Source organism: Acomys minous (genome assembly GCF_964271855.1).
Source record: "Acomys minous genome assembly, chromosome: 15".
Classification (NCBI taxonomy): domain Eukaryota; kingdom Metazoa; phylum Chordata; class Mammalia; order Rodentia; family Muridae; genus Acomys; species Acomys minous.
The window spans coordinates 81,884,366-81,893,545 of record NC_140497.1 but is presented as its reverse complement, the minus strand read 5'-3'; positions in this window follow the sequence as shown (position 1 = coordinate 81,893,545).

Genomic DNA, 9,180 nt, shown 5'->3' with positions numbered 1-9,180 from the left:
CCTTCTTGGTTAGGGTGTGGGAAGATGAGCCAATCTCTGTCCAGAGCCAGGCTTTGGCTCCTCCTAGCTCCGGGCAAGAGGCCAAAATGAGAGATTGGAGCCCATTCTAAGCTGAAGGAGCCAACTCAGTCACAAGCGTTTGCAGACAGGAAAGCCTCATAATTCAGCACCTGACTGAACTAGGACAAAGGTATTTTGAGACGCAAAGTTTACAACCTTTCCCGCCCTTCCCAAGACCCTCTGCCTCGCAGGCTCGGGAACAGCAGGCGGTAGTTTACCATGCGTTGCTGAGAGGCTCTGAGCCTCTGAGCAGCACCAGCACAGCCTAGCAGAACTCAAATTCTCCTGCAAGTAATCCAGCTTCTGGGTGGAGACAAGGCTTCCAGAAAGAAGAATCCAGCTGTGCTGGAACCAACCAGGTCAGATGCTGAAGATAAAACTCGGGGCTGAGAGGTGCCACCAGCTGTGGGGAAGAGAAAGCAGGAAAGGAGAGAGCTGGGTATAGGCTCTGAGCCCCACACATCATATTGAGAGCTGCCGGGGGGGGGGGGGGGAACAAACCGTTCACACATAATGGCAGGCCCACCAGGATAAACACCATTATTCATTCACCTCAAAAAGGTAACAGCCGGAGGATGTCAGTGATGGACTTCAAGTTGTGAGAGATAACACCTGCCACCCCAGACTACTGCACCCAGCAAAACTATCTGTCATAACTCAAGGGAACAGTTAAAATTTCCCATGGTAGAAATAGATTGAAGGAATTTATGAGCGCTGAGCCAGGTCTACAGAAGATGTGTAATATAATCCTTCAGGCTGAAGAGGAGGGAAATCGGTCCACACTGTCCAGGAAAAGATAAAACACACGAGAGTAACATTTAAGCAAGGTGGGGGGAGGGGGGTCACAAGTTGAACAAAATAGCAGGAATCAACACACACCTTTCAATAATAACTGAACGTTATCAGTCTCAGTTCCACCCTAAACAAAAGCATAAGCTAGTCACTTGGATCAAAAACCTGCAGCCATCTATCTGTTGCCGCCACAAAAGACAGGCACTGCCTTAGGGTCAAACAACAGATAGAAGGATCTCAGGGAACAGTGAGGTGGCTCACGGGGTGGATGCCCCTTCTGCCAACCTCAGTTTGCTCCCTAGGACCGGCACGATGGAAGCAGAGAACTGTCTCCACACACACGGCATGAGAAGCATGCACACATGCACACACGCGTGTGCACACCCACCCACACACACACACACACACACACACACACACACACATATAAATACAAAGTTAGATTAGAGACCTTTAAAGGTATCCTAAGTAATGGACCTAGGACACAAGAAAGCAGGTGTTGCTGTTCTGTCGTCTGACAAAGGCATCTACAAAGCAAAGCTAGTGAGAAAAGACAGAGAAGTCACCCATAGACCGATGGGATGCTTCCATGGGTAAAAGACTCTTGCCGCCATAGTTAACACAAAGCTGAGAAGCTTGATTCAATCTAGAACAAGAGGCAATGTCCTCAGTCGGGTGCCTGTTGATATCTGCGGAAGGGAGGGGCGGCTGTAACGTATTATGAACAGCAGCTGGATTCTAACATTACACGTGTGTGTGTGTGTGTGTGTGTGTGTGTGTGTGTGTGTGTGTGCATGTGTGCATGTGGGGGGGGGATGTTGAGACAGGGTTTCTTTCTGTGTGTATCCCTGGCTGTCCTGGAACTAGCTCTGTAAACCAGTCTGGATCTGCCTCTGCCACCTAAGTGCTGGGATTAAAGGCATATGCTGCCACCACCCAGCCTAACATTACATTCTTACAATATCTGAATTAAATGACATTGATCAAATGGACTTAACAGACATTGACAGCACATTCCATCTAAACACAGCCGAATACACATCTTCCCAGTAGCGTATGGAACTTTCTCTAAAACAACCACAAGCATGCTCCAAGGCCCGTCTCTTAGGTGATTCTAGACTGTTGTCAAGTTGACAATCAACACTAACCATCACAAAGGGTCTCTTAGTTGGGGGTGGTGATTACCTAAATCATCGCCTTGGTTTGGCGTTACCATGGAAACATGCATCCGAGTGTGTCTATAACCTTTCTAGAAAGGTTTAGCTGAGGATAGAAGAGTCACTTTGAATGTAGGTAGCACCAGACTGTTCTATTCTGGAGATCTATGTTGAATGGAAAAGAGGAAGTTCCTGCTAGAACTGATCTGGAAGCTTCTTCCCAGCTGGGCAACCTTCATTAGGGTGGAAGGTGCTATGTAGGATGACAGAGAATTACCAAAGGTCTCTCTGACCTGTGGACTCAGAGTTGGTAGCAGTTTAAAGAAGGATGTCTCTCGGAGTATTCGAACCCTTGCTTCCCCACTGGTGGTGCTGCCTGGGGAGGCTGAGGTTGTGGGGCCTTGCTGGAGGAAGTGTATTCCTGTGGGCAGGCTTTGAGATGGTAAAAGCCTCCCTTATTTCCAGTTTGTTCTCTCTGTCTGTGCTCAAAGTTCAGCCCCTGGGCCAGCCACTGTATCTGCCACATTCTGCAGTGCTTCTCTTGCCATTCAGGAATGACCACCTAAAATTATGGAACTATAACCTAAAAATATACTTTTTTTCCTGTAAGTTGCCTTGGTCATGTGTTTTATCACAACAGAAAAACAACTAAGATAGTGTGTTAGATCAATGACTGAGCAGGCAAGGTGTATACAGTGGGGCAATAGTGACAAGCTTGTTATGGGGGTAACTGACTCCTTTCTGGTTAGTTTTGAAGTCCACTCCACAGGAAGGAATTCACATCTGATGCTGTGAACCCATCAAAACCCTGTGACTATGGAAGTCACAGATCCTTAAGGGATGGATTAGTTAGGATTTCTATTGTTGTAATAAAACACCATGATCAAAGGCAACTTGGGGAGGAAAAAGTTTATGTCATCTTACACTTCCGGGTAACAAACAGTCCATCACTGAATTGAGAAAAGGCAGGAACCTTGAGGCAGGAACTGAAGCAGAGGACATGGAAGAATGCTATTTATTGGCTTGTGCGGGCTTTGAACTTCTTCAAACCTATTTTATTTGTAGTTCTTTAATGCTTATACCTCCCTTCCAACCCACCTACCCTAAATAGGAGAGAAAAGAGGTTAATGGGAACAGGAAAAGTAGACCTTTTTAGACTCAGTTCCTTGGAGCGATTCCACTGGAGTGATTCCAACAGACCCGTTAAACAGCAAACCAACAGTTAAGCAAAGGTGACTGCAACCACAGACACCGGAACCCAGAGCAGCAGCCAGAACCAGAAGCAGCAGCCAGGACATCAAAGCATTCTTTGGAGCAGTTCTTCTGGGAGATTCTCAAAGGGGAGTGATGAACAACCAAACAATAGGAAATGATGCCAAGACCAAAAAACCCAGCCTCTTGTTTTGGGATCATATATATGTGTATATATACGTATGTATGTATGTATGTATGTATGTATGTATGTATGAATACACATATATATATATATACGTGTGTGTGTGTATGTGTGTGTGTGTGTGTGTGTGTGTGTGTGTGTGTGTGTGTGTGTCCTCTCAGAGTCTGTACTAGGATGTTTATCAGTTGACAAAGACCATGTCCCCGCAACAGGTGGTTCCTTGTCTAGTGGACAAACATCACCTGTTCTCTCACAAGTCTGTTTCATATCCCACACCTGGTATCAAAACAAAAACATTTCCATCCCTACAGACTTGCTTTTCATGGCTTAGTCAGCCTGCTTTCTTACACAAAACAGGGCACTGTCCCACACCAACTGTTAATGGAGAAAATTCCCTACTGTAGTCTTTGATTTTTTTAAACCTACTTTATTTGGGGTTCCTAAATTCCTCTGCCTCCCTTCAAATCCACGACCCTAGGTAGGAAAGAAAAAAAATTTAGTAGGGACAGGGAATGTAGACCTCTTTAGACTTAGTCCAGCTAAACAGCAAACAGCAAACAGCCTCCTAGAAAGCATTCTCTGGAGCATTTCTCTCTATGAGTATCTTGAAGGGCTCTCTCTCTCTCTCTCTCTCTCTCTCTCTCTCTCTCTCTCTCTCTCTCTCTCTCTCACACACACACACACACACACACACACACACACACACACACACACACAGAGAGAGAGAGAGAGAGAGCAGGCACAAGGAACCCAGAGCTGGCAAAGATCACATGCACTCTCTAGAGGCTTTTATCAGCCGTGGATAAACTTAAAGCATTCCTACTTCCTACACTTTGGATTAAAATAAAAACATATTTACATAGCACAACTGAGCTTTTAAAGAAACCAAAACTTCCACTACACCCTACAGACTTGCCTACAGGCAATCTGGATAAGGGCATTTTCTCAGTTGAGAGTCTTTCTTCCCAAATGACTTTAGCTTATATCAAGTTAACATAAAGCTAACCAGGACAGAGCAAAAGCTACTGTGCCCATCAAAGTGCGTTCTAAGTATTTATTTAGCCTACATACTGGTGCTATTCTCAACCTTCGCCAGAGAAGCTTCTTCTTGCAGTGGACAATAGTATTTACAGGTGTCCATAATTGGTCAAAGTGATTACAATACATGATGGTTGAATACTCAGTCATAAATGGCATTTGTATCACCCCCCTGCAAGGTTCCAGGAACATCACAAAAGAAGGGCCAGGGGGCTATAAGAGGCAGATAAGTGACTGGAGTGCTGTGAAATGCTATCCTCCAAGCGGCTGCACTCTTGAACTCACAGCAGCTATGATTAGCGACCTAAGACCAGCACAAAATGGGTCCTGCCAACATCCTGCCGTGGAGTGGGAGAGACGCACAAGGCTTCACCCTTTCCTGATGGTCTGTAGGCAGTAAATGGTTGCTGGGAGACGGGAGACAATTTCTTTAGAGGTGTAGCCTAGGGTAATGTGCACACGCTCTCATAAATAACCTCTCACCCACGCTTCTGCATTCAGCCCTAATAGAAGCCACCAGAACACACACAAAAGACACGACAGGCTAGCAAGGGAGCTCAGCAGGTGAAGGTACCTCCTGCCGCACCTGGAGCTGAGTTTCCTGCCTGGGGCCTCCGTGGTGGAAAGAAAGAACTGGCTTCCACAAGTTGGATCTAACCTCTGCACACATGCCACAATATGTGCATGCACACAAACAGATAAGTAGGTAAATGGATAATCCTTAAAGGCATGGAAGAAGACTAGCTAGGCAGGGGGAATAAATGAGAGAGGGACAATGGCAAGTAACGAAGAGTGATCATGTCAAAATACATTATATGTGTATGAAGTATAACAATGAAACCCATGAAACACATAACCAACATTCTTCAAAGCAGTCAGTCAGAGCGTTATTCAGTAGCTGGCATGTGGAGGTTAAGGCCTGAAAGAAGAGATGCAGTGATAGAGAGGGCGGGTCAGTATTGGCTAAGAGGGGGGATGCTAGAGATGTAAGGGATGGGGCTGGAAAGCCACGTGACTGGGAGAGGCAGACCAGAGCAAGAGTGAGGTTGAGATGTATCCAAACCTGGAAAAAAAAAAAACCTCATCCTGAGACCTGCAGGAGTAGAACTGTTCTGCAGAGAAAATTTAATTCAGAACATGGGTCTGCTAGCATGGGTTCACATCCAAAGACTTTCTAGGTCTGTGTGATCCTAACGGAATACAAACATGCCTTTAATCCAGGAGACAGAAGCAAAGAGATCTGAGTTCAAGACCAGCCTGAGACAGAGCAAGTTTCAAGTAAAGAAAAGCTTGGGAACAGCCATGTTGGGACATGCCTTTAATCCCAAATGATGGAGGCAAAGTGAGTTTGTGGAAGAAAGCACACGTGTTTGAAAGTGATGTCTAATTGAGTGGCAGGAAAAAGTGACAAATCGGAGAAGGATACACCCAGCTCTCATGAAATCAGAGAGGAAAGGGAAGCTATTTAAGAAAGCAACACAGAGATGTGTGTGTGTGAGAGAGAGAGAGAGAGAGAGAGAGAGAGAGAGAGAGGCAGTTTTACCAGGACTCAGGCGAAGACAAAATAATCCAGAGAGTGAGTAGGAGCCAGAATATTAGAGCAGATTTCTGGAGTTATTTTGAGTCCAAGCAGAGCATTCAGGGCCCAAGAGAGAAGCCAGATTGAATAAGCCAGCTCAGAGAGGAGTTTCAGTCAGAACAGCTGAGTTGAACCAGCCAGCCCAAAGCTCAATAAGAACAAGTAAGGGTGAGCTTATTCAGCAGTAAGTCTCAGAGGTTGAAAATGCTCTAGGCCTAGGTTAGATTGTATGAAGGCTAGAAGCTTCCAGGACTAGGCCTTGGTTAGCAGACAGAGCCAGCAAGCCTCCCAGACAACAACTAAAAGGTGAATAGAAGTTCCTCTTACACTGTTCCCTCCTTGCTCGGGGCCTGAATGTCCCAGCACACAAAGCCTGTCTGGCCTCCACCTCTGCCACCCTTGAGGTAGTCACCCAGGCTGCAGGTTAAATCTCCTATCTCACCTGAAGCATTCCCAGCATGTTGGCTCCAGCCAAGAGTGTGCACTCACCCCCAATACCTCTACCTACTCCCTAAGGTTTATATAACCTTTATGCTCCCCCAATAAGGAGAGCAGTTTCACTGAAAACCTTCTCCAGAGAAGGCTGTTTCCTCAGACCCTTTGTAGCCCACCCATCTGGCTAAGCTTCATTTCTCCCAGCCCAATTCACAACGATGCATAGATACCCCAAGGCCAGAAACAGACCTGGATCAGCAGTTAGGACCTTTGAAGAATGTTGAGCAACTTCCTTTACGGCATCTATATACAGGGTTCAAAAGAGTTGGGTATAGGGGGCTGGAGAGATGGCTCAGAGGTTAAGAGCACTGACTGTTCATCCTAGAGGTCCTGAGTTCAATTCCCAGCAACCACACTGTGGTTCACAATCATCTATAATGAGATCTGGTGCTCTCTTCTGGTGTGTAACCTCTGTATTTTGATCATGTCTGGAGACAGTTGTGATGAATGCTATAGTAAGTTAACCAATGACTCCTGTCTCCCACTTGGGGTGCCACCGGGTCCTCAATTAGGATACAAAATTTATCATTCTGCCCAAAAAGGTAGTATGCTTTCCCGAATATGCATCGTGTCTCCGGCAAGACCACTAAGGACAGCATCCGTTAGTCTCTGTCCAACGTTGACAGTAATCCCTAGTGTGATCATAGAAAATAAATAAATAAAAACAAGCATGGGGCAGGTGTTTAGAAACTGGCTGAGATTTTATAGGAGTTGACATCTCCCTTTAGCAATCTGCTGGTGAGCACTCTCCAGGCCCTATCTAGAATAGTCTAGTTGAACCATTGAGTATAGGCTTCCTGAACCTCAAATCCCCAAGCATTGTGTTCACTAACGACGGGAGCAAGCAAGAGCATGCACGAGAAGCAGTAGGGCAAACCAATAGGGTTGGTCTAGGGTCTCAACAGATGTGCAGTGCCTCATTCTTCTGCCATTGGAGGCAAGCTGTTCGACCTTGCTGTCTTCTGAAACTTAAGAAAGCAAGGTCCTCTTGGGGTTGAGATGTAAAAAAAAAAAAAAGAGGGTTGCCTTGAGGTAATTGAATAAAGGGCTTTGAGATGAGAAAGATGAGGGAAGACATCAAGTTGGTTGCTGTTGGGGTAGTACGGATGACTCTGAAGGGGGCCTGACCATTTAGAAGAAAGAGGAGAGGGGTTGTGACCAGGAGGAGAGAGGAGGGCCAAGTCCCCAATGTTGACTGAGGAGGACAGGGTGTCAGGATGAGGCTGAGGCAGGTAGCCGTGAGTATAGTTCCAAAGGAGGATGCAAATAGGGTGTAATGAAGGAGTAAGGAGGTGATCAGGGAGAAGTGATGGTCCAGACATGAGGCCAGGAGGCAGGGCCACCTGTCCACACGTGGCCTGGAAAGGCACGATAGAGAGAGGCTTCTTTGAGATGGCTCTCATTCTCAGGCGAGCCAAAGGCAGAAGTTGTATCCCATTGGCATCAAGTTCTTGGGAGAGTTTGAGAAGACTGTTCTTAAGAGAGCGGTCAGTGGGGCTGGAGAGATGGCTCAGAGGTTAAGAGCACTGATTATTCTTCCAGAGGTCATGAGTTCAATCCCCAGCAACCACATGGTGGCTCACAACCATCTATAATGTGATCTGATGTCTTCTTCTGGCCTGCAGGTGTGCATGCAGGCAGAGCGCTATATATATAATAATAAATAATTTTTTAAAAAGAGAGGGGGGGCAGTCAGTTCATCCAAGCTTGCCTAAGGACTGGGGTAGTAAGGGATGTGGAAATGCCATGGGATATTAAGGGCTTTGGCTAAGGTTTGGGAGATTTGAGAGGTAAACTCAGGGCCATTATCTGATTGAAGGGAGATGGGAACTCCAAAAGGGGTATCATTTCTCTGAAGAGGAGATGAGAGATTGTCTGTGATCTTTATGTATCTACCAGGACCAAGAAGTATTTGAAATGCTTCACTGTAGGCATGTGGGTGAAATCAAGCTGCCAGTCTGATCCAGGGAGAGATCCGGGACCTGGTGAGTGGCAAAGGGAAATTCTGATGCTGTGAGGTAGGATTAAAAGTTTGGCAAATTTTGCAAGAGGCGGTGATGTTTTTTAGGGAAGATAGATCCTCAGGGGTAGGTTTCAAATAGGGTTTAATAAAGTGAGACAGAGCCTGGCTGTTAGGGTGAAAGATCTGGTGCAGATAGGGATCTGTCAAGTGTCCAGAGATGGTAGTGAGGAGGCACGTTGTAGAGCAAGTGTGACTTGTGGCTTGTGGCAGGAACTCAGGCTTCCGAGAGCTGCGGCTCCAGCTGCCTGGTCAGCTTGGCTATTTCCTTTAGAGATAACGGAATTGTTCTACAATGTGTGTTCTACAATGGTGAGAGGCTTTTGGCGGGGCCAGAATTTGGTCTGAATTAGTATGGGCCCTCTTTTTGTTGTTAGTGGTCCACATTTCTCCCAAACATCTGCATGTGAGGAGAGGATGTGGAAGGTATATTTGGAATCTGTATAAAGGTTTATGGATTCTCCTTTTACGAGTAGGAAGGCACGAGTGAGTAAGGGCTATTGACTTGGCCTGTTGATCCATAGTTTGGGCTGAAAGGGCCTGTGTTTCAACTGCCATGGTATCAGATTACAAAACACATCCTGCTTTTTTGTGTTTCCTCACGTAAGAAGGAGCCCCCATCTGTGTACCAAGTGCAGGTGGC